This window comes from Cupressus sempervirens, chromosome 4, assembly GCF_028749045.1.
Source record: "Cupressus sempervirens isolate cs-2001-9-10 chromosome 4, ASM2874904v1, whole genome shotgun sequence".
Taxonomy (NCBI): Eukaryota; Viridiplantae; Streptophyta; class Pinopsida; order Cupressales; family Cupressaceae; genus Cupressus; species Cupressus sempervirens.
In genome coordinates, this window is record NC_143121.1 from 401,784,293 (window position 1) to 401,802,623 (window position 18,331).

An 18,331-nucleotide genomic window follows, 5' to 3' on the forward strand; every position below is an offset into this window, starting at 1 on the left:
AGTTTTCCAATTGCATAAATGCTCTGATCAAATCTCCCTGACAACAATCTCAAGGCATTAGCTTTACCATTTTCTTCTCCAAATTTTGGTCATGAAAATATTCATCGCTTTAAACCCTAGATCCCTGCGTTCTACCTTGCGTAACTCTCAATAAATCTTAAGCTGCTCAATCTCCTCCTTTGGTAAACATTGCTTGAAGGCACCCTCTACTTACTATCTCTCTTCTTTGTCACATTAAATAGCTGATATATAAAATAATGATGATAGCACTGATGATGATTGGGAACTCCCTAGTGACATAAAAAACAATCTAATTTAGAGGTAGATTGAAATCTAACATTTTTTTAACTCCAAGTTTGTCGTTATTTAAGTCCAGGTATGAACAACACTCACTGATATTTTGTTGTAAATTCAGAGGAAGCTAAATTAAATTGTTATATTTAATTAAATAAAATAGGTTTTTTATTTTAAAGGTAAAGTTTTATTTTTTAAATTGTTATATTTAATTTGTTGTAAATTTAGAGGAAGCTAAATTAAATTGTTATATTTAATTAAATAAAATAAGTTTTTTTATTTTAAAGGTAAAGTTTTATTTTTTAAATTATTATATTTAATTCATATTTTTATTTGTAGTATTAAAAAGGTTGAGTTTACATGAAATTTTATTGAAGAAATATTTAGAAATTAGAATTTTAAAGTTATTTTTGTATTGAAATCGATTAAATAAATTTATTATTTATTTTAAATTTATTAAATAATTTGATTTAAATCAATTATTACAATGAATTTAGGTGTTGTAAAACATTATGAAAACTATTAAAATTATTAAATAGTTAAGTTATTTAATTTATTTAATATATTTAATAATTTGTTTAATCTAAATTTAGTAATGCTTTGATGCAACTTCTTGTCTTTAGATTTTGTAGTCTTATAGATAGTCAAATATAATAAGCTTCTAAAGATGAAAGTTTTTTCTAAATTGTCCATGATCTACTATTATTTATGTAGTTGAATTTGGAAGTCTTTTGTATGTAGGTGATTTCAAGCTCTCTATTTAGGTTTTTGTGCAATGGAGAATAAAGCGAAAAGAGCAAAAAGATATGATCAAGTCAGAGATGACCAAAAGAAAGGATGGACAAAACGTAATATAGAGCCAGCAATTGAATATCCATTGGTTGAAGTTGAAGAAGATCATGTTGAAGTTCTAGAAAGTAGTAGGACATTTGGAAAATATGGTTTATGGTTGGAAAATTTGTTGGAGATGGAAAAAGACTCTTTTTAGAGAAATTGAATCATCTGGACATAGGATGAATGAAAGTACAATTAAGCTACACTTGAAAAATATTTGGGAGGAATTTTTTAAAAATAAATCTCTGATTGGTAAAGAAAAAATATTTGTCAGACTATTTATGAAAAGAGAAATCGATCCTATTCTAGAGTTGTTAGGTGTGAACAATAAGAAAAGCTCAGAAGATAATGTCAAGGAAACAATAGTTCAGAATTTGATAGATGTATTAAATGATATTGATAACAAAAGTTGAGTAGTTGATTTAAGTGTTTCATGGAGAGCATTGATGACTATGATTATGAGAAAGGACTTGTTATAAAAAAACCAAGTTTGAGCAATTTTTGAAATGCTCAATCTATCTAGAAGAACTATTCAAAGATACATAGAAAGTAGAAATTTTCTTGATGAGAACATTGAAAAGAACTGGGTTAATATTTGTCAACTTCCTAAAAAGGACATAATTTTTGAAGATGTTAGAAGACAAATATTGGACCAACCAGTCATGTGTTTCTTCTAATAGAAGAGACACTATACAAACCAAAGATGAAGAGATAGGTATGAAAATAGCACATCGAAAAAACTTTGTAGACACAATACAAAGTGAATTATTTGAAGCTTTCAAAAGAATTTGCAAATGTGAAAATTCATCAAAGAATATTTGAGACGTTGTGCCCATGTTTTATACTTATAAATAAGGTATGTGAAACTTGTTGTTGTCGAAATCATGTTGAGTTTCATCTTTGTTTGCAATCCTTTAGAAAATCTATGGCAACACTTAAGTTAGATTTGATAATTCCTAGAAGCACAAGACAATTTGTCAAGTCATTGTTATGTGTTCATGCTGAAGAGTCAGATGAATTCAATGTACAATGCATAAAAGATGCATGTAAAAATTGTGGAGAGTTGCAAAAATTTCCATATGAAATAGACAATATGGATGTTTCAAGACTAGTTGTGTGGAATAGATTTGAGTGTGAGATATATCAAACAAAGAATGGAGAAGAATTTTTAAAAATAGCTTTGAAGGAGAGCAATTTTCCATATGGTGAGTTTATGGATACATTTAGAACAATGATTTATCCACACATCCATCAAACACATCCATCATTGTCATGCTATAAGATGGCAAGAAAAATAGATTCAAGATTCAAAAAATTATTTTCCACTAGGATATATTTTGTCAATTGTAGACTTCTTTGAGAACTATACTTTTTCCCCTCAATCTTAAATTCAAGCTAAATATTACCACTCAGATCAAATTGCAATTTTTGTACAAGTTACATATAGACATGCTCAATTTGAGGTGGATGGGGTAGAAAGTATCAATCTAGATGAATGCATTATCATCAAGGAGGTCTATTTTTATCTTAGTGATGACAGGGTTCATGATAGGAGCTATGTAGCTCATTTTTTTCAAATGTTCTTTGATGATCTCACAAATCATGGGATAAATACTTCAAAACATTGGATTTGGTCTGATGGTTATGTTGGTAGATGTATTTGAAAGTTAAAATTTAAAATTTCATGCACATATTTAAATTAACTAAACAATTAATTATATATAAATTTGATTACTTATTAATTTATTTTAATTTTTTCGTAGGGAAATTTAAACCTGTAAAAGCATTGAATTGGCTTGCAACACAACATGTGAGATGGAATGTTAAGTTTCTTTGGAACTTCTTCAAAAGTGGTCATGGAAAATGAGAACATGATGGAGTAGGACCATGTGTAAAGTGTGTGCTTTGGCAACATGAACTTTTAGGTATAATATTGTTTTGTACTAATAAAATTTGATGTATATGACCATCTGATAGATAATTCTTTAATATTTTGTTAAAATTGATGCAATTTTCTTTCTTATATAGGTGCAAAGATAGACAAAGCAAATCAAGTTTTTGAATGTTGCAAATATTATTTTTCTCCTTGTGATACAACATATAATAAACACTTTTTTTGAGTGAAAGGTAAGCTTTCCATTTTTCTTTGACATGATTACTTTAATATTTTGATTATTGACATAAATACTTGCCAATTTAATGTGTTACCGATATTAATCAATCAAATCCTTACAATTATCAACCCATTGTTGGAATTAGAAGATTACATCAACTGATGTCTACTAGATAACATAAGCCTCCAGTAATTCAAGTATGAGAAAAATCATGTTTTTGTGATGTCTCTATTCAAAACAATACAATGGGTCAATGTGAGAATATTGTAAATGGTTATGTATGTGGATAGACATGGACAAACACAATTAGAAGTATCCCTTATGAAGAACATGAAAATGACATAGACATTCATTATCCTATGTATGTAGCTGATTACAAACATGTTTATGATTTAGTTGTTCTAGGTGAGTTTCTACAAACATGTTTCATTTTTTATATTTATTTGTCTTCATATTTATTTATTTACAGTTTTCATTGTTTTGGTACATTTGCAGGTGACATGTTTGTTGTGTATGTAAATCCTCAAAATATGGAAAGTGTAGATGATTATTTACTTAGATGCACATGAAAGTGAAAATTAAGTTGACTGAATCAAGTATAGATGATGATAACCAGTCATATCCAACTGGTTCAATTGTTATAGAAGGTATAGATTATCTCCTTATGAGATGTATACAACTAATTAGAGAGTGAGAGATTAATTATAAACAATTAATATTTCTTTTCTATATTATTAAGAATATTCAATGAAGTACAAATCTTATTTTGTAGGCACCTATTATCAGAAAACAAAAACTGACCACAATAGTTTTCAATTTATTGAATACATGCTTGGCCAAAAAGTTTTGCATTACAGCCACTTGGTTTTAGCCATTAAGATTTAGTTTGACATTATGCCCAAAAAAGGACATAGCAAACCAAAGTGGAGGTTAGTTATTAAGGAGCATGAAAAGTTGTTGGAGATTATTAAAGATAGAGAGGATCCCAACCAAATGTATCAACAACTTTCTGATGATAGATAGGTTTGATGATTCATAAAATATTTCAAATTTATATATACATTATTTTTTTTTTGTTTACACTAGCTTTTTTGTTTTTTCAATATTTATACACCTTTACAACACACTAGGAAAATGATGTAAGGCACATTTTCATTAATTTATAAAACATGTAAATTTATTACACATTAACATTTATCTAAAGAATAATGTAATTATTTCTATTTACATTTATATTTTCTATAGACTTTTACAACATGCCTAGGAAATTATGTAAGACATATTTTCATTAATTTATAGAATGCAAAAATTACTTATATGTTAACAATTATCTAAATAATAATGTATATAGATTTGAAAAACATGTTTCCACTTTTACATAAAAGATATTCTATAAATGTAAATATCAAATATATTAACTACATATTAACATGGTCACATAACTCATGAAAAAATCATATATGTCAACTATAAATACAAATAGTCACATAGCTCATGAAAAATCAACTATGTCAACTATAAATGTAAATGGTCAAATAACTCATCAAAATATCTTATATGTCTACTATAAATGAAAATGGTTAGATAAATCATGCTAATATGAAATATCTCAACTATGAGCATGTCATAAATGTAAAATGTCCCATAGCTATAAATCTCAATGATAACATTATAAATCAATATCAAACATCATGTATATGACATATATGAATATCAAACATGACCATGTCGTGCTCCATGATGTGATTGATTGAGACAAGATCTCGAACCCTGTGTCCAATATAAGAACAAATTTATCATGAGCATGTGTATAAATTCAATAAATAATAACATAAGTACAATTCAATTTACCTATAACTCAAGATGACAAGGGTCGATAGTTGTCTCTCTATCTCCACCCTCACAAGCTATAGATATAGTTTATATGCAATAGAAGAAAGAAATATGTCACAAAATTTATACTCTACTAAAATTTTAAATATACGATCTTTAGGTCCAATTAAATAGACAGGTTTGTAAAGTTTTCCTATGTCTCCTGTTGCATAGGATGTGTAGGTGTTTGTGAGTCCCCATATGCCATTGTCATAAAAAATATATGCCTACCTATATCACTCAAGTTTGTATCACTAAAGGTCATATCTTTGATGTCAAGTGTAGGATCTGTGAGCATATCTGTGAACAATGAACATCGTGGTGGGTAAGAACCTACCTTAGTAGGGGGGCTGCATCCTCCTTAATTATGGGTTTTGGTGGAGCTATATCTATAATATGTCATGTCTTCCTACCTTGACCAACTTGTGCATCTAATGTACCTCTAATGATACCACTCACATATGATGGCACCACACTAAGTGGATGTCTAGTCAACAACTAAATAGCTTGATAGGCTGAAAGTTGATCAATGGACAAACATGTACTGATGGCCCTTAAGTGGTCTACTGAAGACTCCATGGAGACATATACTAGAGATGGGATGCCAACCTCATGATACATAAACTAGTACATTTAACTCTAAATTTTGACCTTAAATTTTGACTAGAAAATATAAATTGCTTGGTTGGTTGTTATTATAAAGGAAACTTTTTTTTTATAAAAATACATGCCTGTGTTGGTCTTAGTTGTGATCAATGCTTTATATTTTCTATTGGTCTCAATTACGACCAATAGGGGAGCATAAAGATTTAAAAAAAAAAGTGGCAAACACACCCATATTGAATTTGTTCTTTGTCTCCAGTCGAACTCAAAATCATTGTTGCAAATAGTCGCATGCTGGGATGAATCTATGATTGTGCATGTGGAGGATGTTTTCAAACATCAATTAATGAATTCACTATTCATGTCCATTTGATGAGAGTATTATATGAATGATTCAAAGTATAAAGGGCACTAGTTTGTTTAGCACCTAAGAATCTCGTGGTATTCCACTTGAGCATTTGATTTGAGCATTTGAGCATTTCTACTGCATCATTCACAGATTTCCTCAAACATTTCATTGCATCTACTACATCCTTCAAGCATTTCATTGGAGCATTTGGAAACCCTCGCTTGGCTTCGCATTGCAACCAGTTGTAGATAGGTATTCAATCATTGGGGTTTTCTTCCCATAGTAATTGCTCTTCAAGAGTTTTCTTCCTATTTGAGGGTTTCTCTAGAATCAAACTTGTTTTTTCATTTTGTGTGTTCTGTGTTGGCTATTATAGAGATTTTTCTATCCTTGCATGTTCTTTACCTTTTGTTATTACTACTTTAGAAAGGAGATTATTATGTTCCATATAGTTTTCTCATATTAGATTTGCAGTGACAAGTTTTATGGAAGTTCTCAAAATTTTGAGATATAGTTTTTTGAGTCATATAAATGCAATCTTCTCAATGATTTCTGATTTCTATGATGCTTAATGTATTTGCAATATATATATATAAAGAGTGTTTTATTGAACTGACATTGAGTCTTCTGTAATTAAATGATCATTGTATGTTGCAGATCTTTGTATGGGGTAGAATTTCTTTTTCTATTTGATTTGATGAACTAATAAAGGAATCATCTTTTAGCATGGTTGGGTTTTCGAACTATCCTCCAGCCTATATATAAGTATTTAATGCAATCTCAAATGCATCTAACAGTGAAAGACATTTTCATTTCTTGTTATCTGATAGTTCATCACATGCTGGCAAACATGATTTAAATACTGTTCCATTTTATTAGTTGTCTGTCTTGTGATCATCAAGTAGAATAGATAGATTTAATCTCTAGACAGTGACACAAGCACATACTTGAAAAGCATATTTTAGTATAGAAAAAATCAAAACATGAAAAATTGTTTAGACTTTAGAAAACAAACACAAGATTTTTTAGTTGCATGCTACAACTTTTATGCATGTTTTGAACAGAGCCTTCAAAATTGTTTCCCTATAAACATGATTGATCTGAAATTCATTTAATCATTAAGGATAGTGTCATCTGAGAATTAATCTATAAAAATTGCCCACCTTCAAAATTCTATATCACATCCCACCTTAACAGTAATATAAAATCAAAATGAGAAACTATCAACAACTATCTACAAGATTGTACTAATGGAAAATTAACTTTAATTCAACAAAATATTCAAAAAATAGTGTCTCTAGGAATAATTTTAGAAGATTGCAAGAGAGAGTGATGTAGGCCTTCATGGTATGGAGACAGTGCAACAATAGACAACACACAAATTTTCTCTTAAGAAATTTACAATACTTGCAATCAACTCTATTAGATATAATTAATTTATCACCAACTAGACATAATTTCCTATTAAATCAATATTTCCCAAGATAACTAGTGCATGCCTCTGGTATCCCTTCTCATAGATCTCAAGCTCCATCAATTCAAGGTGCATTAAATCATTTTTTGATAATGCAAGAATGTTTATTTATGCATTTTGAGTTTTTTTCAATTTTAACCCTTGATTGCATAGCATGGCATTTGACATACATTATAGATTGAAAAAATCCATGCATTTAAACTTAGTTATTTACCTTGTTTATGCTTTAAGGGATGCCCATGCCCTTTTCCAAAATTCCCATTTTGGCATAGGCAAGTAGAATGCTAGCAAGGGTTGAAAATTCATTACACTTACCAGCTGAATTTTCTCAAATATAAAAGTATGTATGCATATGTCCATGCATCTATCTATATTTTCAACAAATCCATGTTGTTCATATTCTTCAATCATGGCTTACCATGAGACCACAACTTTTTTAGGCTTTCTGTAAAATAATTCACATACCTTGTCTATGCTCCACATTTTGCATGCTTGTCTACCAGGGCAATTGTAACTAAAACACATATACCCTCAAAAAATATACTTTGTGCATTTACTGCAATCTTTGCAAGCCATGACCAGAATTCTTTTAGGCATTCTGTCAAGAAATTCTTATGCCTTGTCTATGCTCTAATTTTGTAAGTGTGCCTACCAGGGAAATTACAATTACAACATCTAACATAATTCCTTTATACTTTAATGAATACACGTATCCTATTTTTTCCAAAATTCCCATTTTGGCACAGACAAGTAGAATGCTAGCAAGGGTTGAAAATTCATTACACCTACCAGCTGAATTTTTTCAAATATAAAAGTATGTATGCATATGTCCATGCATCTATTTGTATTTTGAACAAATCCACATTGTTCATATTCTTCAATCATGGCTTACCATGAGACCACAATTTTTGTAGGCTTTTTGTAAAACAATTCACATACCTTGTCTATGCTCCACATTTTGCATGCCTATCTACTAGGGCAATTGTAACTAAAACACATATACTCTCAACAAATCTATTTTGTGCATTTACTGCAATCTTTGCAAGCCATGACCAGAATTCTTTCAAGCATTCTGTCAAGCAGTTCTTATGCCTTGTCTATGCTCCAATTTTGTAAGTGTGCATACGAGGGAAATTACAATTACAACATTTGACATAATTCCTTTATGCTTTAATGAGTGCATGTATCTTATTTTTTCCAAAATTCCCATTTTGGCACATACAAGTAGAATGCTAGCAAGGGTTGAAAATTCATTACACCTACTAGCTGAATTTTCTCAAATATAAAATTATGTATGCATATGTCCATGCATCTATCTGTATTTTCAACAAATCCATGTTGTTCATATTCTTCAATCATGGCTTACCATGAGACCACAATTTTTTTAGCTTTTTGTAAAATATTTCACATACCTTGTCTATGCTCCACATTTTGCATGCCTATCTACCAAGGCAATTGTAACTAAAACACATATACCCTCAACGAATCTATTCTGTGCATTTACTGCAATCTTTGTAAGCCATGACTAGAATTCTTTCAGGCATTCTATCAAGTAGTTCTTACGCCTTGTCTATGGTCCAATTTTGTAAGTGTGCCTACTAGGGAAATTACAATTACAACATCTAACATAATTCCTTTATGCTTTAATGAATGCATGTATCCTATTCTAAAGCTCTCATTTTGGCATAAGCAAATAGTATGCTGGCAAAAATTGTAGAATATACACAACATAGATTGTGTATTAGTACACAAGTATTAAAAAATTGTTAAGAACAATTTTTTTATAAAAAGGATTTTGATTCCTGGTCTTAGAGTTCCTTTGTACCCATTTCCAATTGATACATAACCTTCAACTGTGAGTTTTCCTTGCTCTATTAAATAACATAAGGACGTGGGTTTGAAGGAAAATGCAACTGAGATGAACAAGAAACTAAAGCCCAATCCTCTGACTAATTTACCAATTTTTATTCTTGTCTGTTCATAAGAAGGGGCAAGAAATTACATATTTCATAGAACTTTCTAAATGAGTTGGATGAATTACCAACTTCTTTCCCTAAACCTTTTGACTAGTTTGCCATTGAAATTTCATCAAAGATCATCCTTAAAGAAAACATCTTTATTGAAAGTGTCAATAGAATTAAATAAGAAAATTCAAAGATAATCTATTTATTAATCCTAACTCTTTTTTTCCATCTCTCTTTTAAGAAGCTTTATAAACTATCCCATTTTTTAGCACTTCAATTTTACTTCTAAAACACACAAGACTAAATTATCACATAGCACTCATCCTCATTGTCTCTCTAGTTGATGGATGTACAGTTCCAATATATTCCATGCCACAATACCTCACCATAAACTTCAAGCAATCAAGGTGTTTTGGATTACCACAAACCATAAACATATTGTGCACAAACCATCACTATGGAGAAACCATCATCACTTTGGGCTTTTCTCCTTGTACCTACATCAAACTGATTATAGAAATCCTTTTTAGATACATAGTTCATCAATATGCCAAACAATTATTTTTGGGGTGTTGGGCACAACCTTATAATAGCTCAAATACAATACATCTCTCTAAATCAATTGTCATCACTTTGTTAAGGTATTTCACAATACCACTTTTCACATTGACACAACCTTTACAATTAGATAGACACATTCTCTTGTTTCCAACCTATACCCTTTGCATCCCAAATCAGAACACACTTTTTCAAATAGACCTTTGCACACTGGCAACAATCTCTAGCACATCATATTATTTTCTAATCAATGCTAACTACTATACAACTAATTTAATATGCATTTAGTTTATTGGAAAACACTATATACCTCATCTAGAACCTAAATTAAAAATATGATTATTAACAACTAATACTTAGCCCATAAACTACAAGATTTTTAGAAATATATATTAAGATCTCCTTTCTTATTTAACAACTATTACAACTCTTATTTATCATTGATTGTGAACATAATTTTCATATATTAGAAAAACTCTTCTTCTTTCACAAGATTTATGCATGCACTCTCTCACTAATAAAAAAGCTATATTATCAGTTGAACTAGAATCTACAATAACTTTGCAAACCTTACCTCTTACCTTGCAGATAGTTATGAATAATGTTGTTATTTGGGGAGGGGCCAAATGACCTTCCACATTCATGTGGTTGGGCTTGTTTAGTAGAGAATATTAAACTATTCTCAAAACCAAGTGTAGCTCAAACTTTAAAGATAAGCTTATAGTTAATAGTGACAACCAATTAGCAAGTCCAAATGAAGTTCTTTATTATAGGTACCTTTTTAGATTTTAAAGCACAATGTCATGTTTTAATATTGTGTAGTTTTTTTCTTAAGTAAAAGTATTCTTTTACTATAAGAACATAATTTATGACCCTTTTAGTAACTATTCTAACATCAATTTATGACAAATCCCATTTTAGCAAAGATGGTGATAAGTGGTGCTATCTATTCCTTAGGAGATTGGATTGCACAGGTCTGTATCTCAAAATCATTTGCATGTGGTAGAAATGCATAGTTACAACCATTTCATTCTACATTTAAAAACATTGATGACACTCTAAACACAAAATAATGCTCATGCTATTGACCTGACAGTGCTATGAAGGCAAACCGATTTTTGAATTTGAATCAACCCTGATGTTTAGATCTGGTCTCCTTGGATTTAGTTTTCATGGTTCTTTGTCTCATTATTACTATCATCCTAGTGAGGTAACACCTTTGCCTTCTTTCTTAGTCTCTTACAGTTCATACTTGTTTAATTTGAATATTTTTTGAGTTCCTTGCAAATAGGGTATGACAAACAAATATAGTTATAGAGGCTCTATTTCCAATCCCTTTAAGAGTAAAGTATAAATTTCTTGTTGAATATTACATAAGATAATGGAAAAGAAATAATTCTTGACTGCAAAGAAGTGTCTTATTCACCAAAATGGAAGTCTTTATCTACATACATTGATGAATATAAAAATTAAAATGCTTGAATGGGAATAAACACAACTAATGATCCTTATAACCATGTTGTATTCTACTTTTAATCTAATTATTAGAATAATTAGAACAACCAAATTGAAATTTCTCAAATATGAAGATTAACACATAAAAACTAATGCAAAAGGTACCATATAAACTAAAAGATAATTGGGATTTTCAAATATTCTCTCAAGCTTGTGTGACCAAAGAAAAAGTTCCTATCAAAAAAATTGAAAAGCCTTATCAAAAGATTAGTTATTAGTGAAGAAAGAAGTTCAAATTCTTGCACTAATGTTAGCTCTTTAGATTATTAGTAGGTAACCAACACATGAAATAAAATTGCAATATAGGCCAATCTATTCCTATTGCTGATTGCACATGCATTTAGGCCTAATTAGCCCTCCATTAACAAAGAAACTCCCCTTTTCACTCAACCACAAGATTCCAAACCCTGTAATAGTCTTAGGAAATGTTTTAAATATAAGTATTTCCAAGTTTGTTTAAGAATCCATGCATATCTATGCACTCTTCCACCAAAGCCTCATTTTAAGGTCAATAACCTAGGGCTTTCTAGAAAAGACCCTTCCCCAAAACATAAAACCAAAAAAATGATTTAGACACCTTCAAATATACTTCCCCTAGTGTTCCCAATCAATACTTACTCACTCCATCCATTAGATCACTCCTATCCACCATTTGGTGCTTTCCAAGTGCACCTTCACTATGTGTGTTCACCAATCATTCATTGTTCTTTCTCTTGGTGCTCCACTCTGCATTCAAAACCATAAATGACACCTATAATATAAAGTCACAAATGAAGTAGCATCTTCCAAATGGAACTTCCAGCCTTGAAGAAGGTACTTTTCATTTTTCTCTTTGAACTCCCATAGAATCTTATCTTTATAATCTTTCCCTTCTTATCCAGACATTACCTCCACAAAAATGAGGATTCTATCTTGAATATCCTTGACCATTCCTCTTAACCGAATGTAGTCCTCCTTTGACTTGTAGATTGTGTAATTATAAACAAGAAGATTAAATGTGTCCACAATAGCCTCCTCTAAAAGATGAACCAAGACTCCACCAATAGGAGCTACCACTTGGCTTTCTTCAAAATCATAATGTGTAGGTCATTCCACCATCAACTCAATTCATTCCATTGTAGTGATGAAACTGATAGCTTGCACAATCCATTCTCACCATCCTCCTAGCCATCTTGGATGTTTTGTACCTATAGATTTGTTAATTGAATTCCTCCATATCATTGTGTCCAATGTTGGTGTGTCCTATCTTCTATTTTGAAATGGTCTTGGACTGTAGAAGCTCTCCTTTGACGTCCTACTTTATTTGAGCTTGCCTTGAAATTCCTCCAATCTTGAGACACACATACTTCTAAAAGGAAAACCTTGTGTTACAAAAATGAATAGATCCTTCCTAGATTAATTTGAAAAATGTTTTGAGTAGAATGTAAGAAATCTTGACAAGAAACAATCCTTAAAAGAGCCTTAAAAAAGAATTCGTAGAGAAATCAATTAATTGAATATTGTAAAATATATTCAAATGTTCACAAATGATTCATGGTCTTTAATCTCTAAGGAGATAAAATCCTTCCCATACTTACCAAAGTATTTGTTTCTTGCCTTTTTTCATAGATATTGAATCATAATGCATTCTAATTTTACTTCCAAAAACTTGGAAATTGACTTAGAAACTTCTTGTGATGCTTGATGCAGGTCTAGAAAATGTTTAATTCACTGATGGAATTTTCTCTAATCAAGATACAAGTTACCTTCCTTAAAAATTCATACCCTTGCTGCTCTTAATTGCTTAAAATTCACCTTCAATCTGATCTAAATTAGCACCTCTAGATCATGAACCTGATTTCTCTTGATGAAAATTACCCTTAATCTTTTGGAGTTTGCACTTGACCTACTCTCAATTCATTCTGAATGTGTTCAATGATGGTGAAGATGATGTTTTTTGATCTCTCATATATCATATTTGGTCGTGTAGGAGCACCCAATGAATCCAAAAGGATTAAGAAGCCATTATGGCTTGGAACAAGGAATCAAGGGTTTAAAGGACCTCATTATAATGTAATAAAGCCTATTAAGGCATTTGACTGTAACAAGGTTACTCAACTGATTGTAAGTGCTAATGGACCTAGTTTTTAAATTATGGCACAAATGTTGCCTAATAAGTTTAAAAGGGAATGTTAAAGCTTATTTGATGTAATAAGGCATGTAAAGCCATATGTTGTGTTAGAGTTGTCAGTATTTTGCACAATTGCCATTTTGTCAAAATGTTGTCAAAAGTTGCTCATTGAAGAAAATTGGTGTAATCATGGGTCTAGTTGGGTGATTTAGGTGTTATAATGCCATTATTGATGCAACAAGGGTAGGACAAGGCCTTTTATTTTGATGGCAAGGTTTTAAGGTCATTATGGTAAAAGTTGTCAAATTCAAATTTGAATCCTAATAGCTAGTTAGGTTCAAGTAGTAGTTTTGGAGGTTTGGTTGGTTGGGGATGCAAAATAAGTTTAAAATTATTGATCCATGCCTATATAAGGTTATTGAATATGGATAATGTGAGGCAGATGTAAGGAGATCAGGTTTGGGAATAAAGACTCACGGTTAGTGTAAGTTTGGTATGTATAATCTAAAAATACCTTGATTGTTTGTATTGTTCTTTCCATATTTGACTGGGGGAAGACCTCTGTGATGATACCTTAGTGTTTAAACAATCATTTGAATCCATTATAGAAGCATAAACATTTGTTTTTGGTTATTATATTTTGACTGTCCATACACAATGTTGTAGGTGATTGTTTTGTATTAGTTTGGTAGCCAAAATGAGGGATTAGGGCTCATTCATCTTTATGTTGCCACTATTTCTTGAGGAAAAAGTCTCTAACATTGTTTTATAACCTAACATATTGACAAGAATACAAGAAAAAAGTTGGAGTTGGTGATCACCTGTAACGCCCCGCTCGGGAACCCAAGAGAAATAAACCTAACATGTTACAATGTTTACTGAACTATTTTTTTTTTGAAGTTTAAACAACATCAAGATAACATTAATGCGGAAGCAATATGAACATACACATCAAATACACATATGCAAATATAGATATAGTTTCAATTCCTCAAGAGTTCCTTTACGTTGAGTCACATTTAATAATTTTTAAATTAATTAGTTTAAGTTCCAAGTACAATGTCTCAAGATCATAAAGAAATAACAGATACATAATCGCATAAGCAAATGCATAAGTATAAAAAATACAATGAAAATACATCCAATCAATAACATCCACTGCACATGTCACAGGGTATGTGAGAATAGATACAATACATCAGAATACATGATAACATATATACTTCATCTGAAAAGAAGTCTCTGAGATAAGAAATAAGAATGATAAAGGTACATCTTCTACAATGAACATCCAACAGTTGGCAATGTGAAGGGGAACCCAAATGGTAAGAAGGCACTACCTCCCGACCGCGTGGTTACCTAGTCAGGCTTCCACTCCCACCGTGCAGGGAAGATAATGAACGATCCACAAATGGCTATCAAACATAAAACACTCCTAGGCATGGAATACCTACTAGCCAAAACTATCTCAAAGGTAACACATACTACTCAAGAAGATAAAATAAACCAGAAAGAAAGAACACTCAATCCAATACTGACATCACATAACCAAACATCATACACAAACCAAGTATAAACCAAATACCAAGATCACAAGATAAAGTCAACAAAAGATAATCCTTCTCAAGTCAAAAACCACATGTCAAAAGTACAACATAATGAAACACCAATCATCATCAATGAAAGTAAGTAACCACAATAAACACATCCAACAATAGATACACCACCAACAATAAGTACACCACATCCAACAATAGATACACCACCAACAATAAGTACACCACATCCAACAATAAGTACACCACCAGAGATACAGAAAAACTACAGAGGAGACTTAGGCTACATACTAGGGAGTGTCATCACATGGCTGCTTGAGTTACCCTGGACTGATCTCTTAATAGACCCCGGACCCTCAAGCGTTGAGTTACCCTGGACTGGTTACTCTGAACCCCGGACCCTCAACATCACACATATGGAAACTAGAAAGCCCTCTCAAGAAGACGAGGCACTCATCTCATTCCCATCCTTAGTCTATACAAGCACTAAAGGCATGGGTAGATCAAAAATCTCTAACTTATCTTTTTAGTGTGTTTCCCCCCATAAATTTTAATTACTAGATTATCACTTATTACATAACTTGCATTAGGTTACCCTGGTACTGACCACTTTGGGTCCCGAACCCCTATGCAAGCCACTCCCAAGTCACGTACCTAAACAACCTCTCCTAAGCACATAAAAACACAGTTGTGTCCCATACCACAACACTCATAAAGATCAAACTCGGTTCCTTAACAGGCAACCCAAAAATAAGATGGCAAACCCAAGTACACATAATTGCTCCACAAAGTAAATCTCATAAATATAATTTCAATATGAATCACAAAACACATTATGACATCCAGCCATATAAATAGTATAAAATAAATCTCACAAAAACCTCTGGTGTACCCTCTAGACTGGTCGACATCTAATCAACCTCAAAATCCAAAAGCACAGACAATACATGCAAATAATATAATTTCATGGTTTGCATTTGATTTGAAATACACAATAGAGTTACCAGTAGAGCTTCAGTTTTAATTTGTGTTTCAAAGCATAAATTTTAAGTAAATAAGTCTCAAAGATCACCCATACAAATTATCTCGTTCTTAGTTTGAATTTTACCCTTATTGATTTTTAGTCAATTTCCTAAAAACAATCAAAGAATAATTTATTTAAATTATTAAATTAATACTTGCTGATTCTTAAAGATATAACCTATTACTTTTATCAATATTAAATACATTTGTCTCTTAACTGAACATCTTATATTATTAATTAATTCTCATTAAATAAAATTTAACTAGATTAATTAACAATCTCTAACTTTGTTAATATTCATTAATTATAATTTTAAACAAATTTAATATAATTAAATAAGTATATTATTATATATAATATTAAAAATTATTATTGAAAATCATAATATTTAAAATTAATAATTAATAATTTAATTTTAATATAAATTAATTTTAACTAACTTAAATAATATAAAAAAAAAATAATATTAAAACTTTTTAAAAGAAACAACCTACGGCTTAATAATCGCCGACCCTTATAAAGGGTGGCTGCCGTGGTGGCTTCGCTGCTGCAGTAGCAGCAGCGTACTGCCTTTACGGTAGTACCTGCTGCTACGGCAGCAGTCATAGCTACCGTGCAGCATACCTTATGCCGCCGATCCAAGGAAATGGGTGAGGTATGGTGGGGTACCCACCCAAAATTATATTATTTATTATTTTTTTTCTTTTTTTTTTAAATTTAATTTCATTTATAATTTAATACAATTGCTATATATGTTTTTATAAAATTATTATATATGATGTTTAAGAGGAGTTTTGTAAATTTATAAATTACAATTTTTATTTTATTAAAATATATGATACTCATTTTAAACAAACTCCACAATAATATATATATATATATATATATATATATATATATATATATATATATATATCACATTATTAATCTAATAGGAACACTAAGTTTAATTATTCGAATTTCTAATTCAAAATTTTCTTTTTATTTCAAACCCTTTCTCGGATTAATATCGTTCTTAAAGTCTATTAGAAAAAAAAAGACAACATTTATCTTCTAAATCTCAAACCCGATTTCAAAATCCAATAGATTATTGTATTTGCTTGATTTCTTATTAAATCTTATTCTTATTAAAAATACAACCCTCTAAAGTAAACTCAGCGAGGTATCCATTAAGTCCATGTACAGATATTTCTCAATCAAGAACAAATATTTGCATACCAGGAAAACAACACATGCAAAAGACACGGAGCAGACAGAAGTTTGAAAAGCGAAAACTACTATACAATTAAATCACAAGATCCTACCTGGATCTGATGCTAACCTCTGACAACTAAATGCAAATTCCTACCGGAAGCAAAATCTTTCAAGCCACGTAAAATCCTTTTCCTTCCAAACCCTTCAAGTTGCTCTCCATAAATCTGTGTGTGCCCTAAAATCTGTGTCTGAAAAACTTGTCTCCCCAATAATGACCCGAAAACCCTCTAATATAGAATCTAATTACCCTTTAGGGTTTCTAACTCCACAACTCTAAAATTACAATTATTTTATTTAATTAATTCATTCATGCACAATTAATTTTCTTTTTAATTAAGATATTCTTTTATTAATCCTTCATGCACTTTAAGTGAATTGTTAAATTACTTTATTTAACTTTCCACTTTGACTTTGCTTTTAAAGTTAATTTATAATTTTAATCTCATGCGTACTTTATTAAAATACTTTTATTCAAGTTCACATGTTTTTATCTTTTAAATTAATTTCTATATTTTAAACTTATTCATGCGAACTTAAATCTTTTCCATAAATTAATATCTTTTTTTTCCTTTTTTACATATTTTTGAACGTTTTAATTTGATAAATATTTATTAACTTAAATAACAATAATATTTAGCATTTATTTAAAAATGAACTCTAAATATATTATTATTAAATTAATAAATATTATTACGTTCTAAATTTAATCTTAAAACTTTTATCTTCAATTTAATTCTTTATATTTAATTAATTTCTCAATTAATTAAATATAATTAAATATTCATAATATCATAATAATTTTTCATTAAA

General features: G+C 30.3%; 1 pseudogene; it reads left to right on the forward strand.

Annotated features, from left to right (window-relative positions):
* The window catches only part of LOC149561749 (alcohol dehydrogenase-like 7), an 86,818-nt pseudogene extending 69,897 nt beyond the window's left edge, over positions 1–16,921 (forward strand).
* The last annotated feature ends 1,410 nt before the right edge of the window (positions 16,922–18,331 follow it).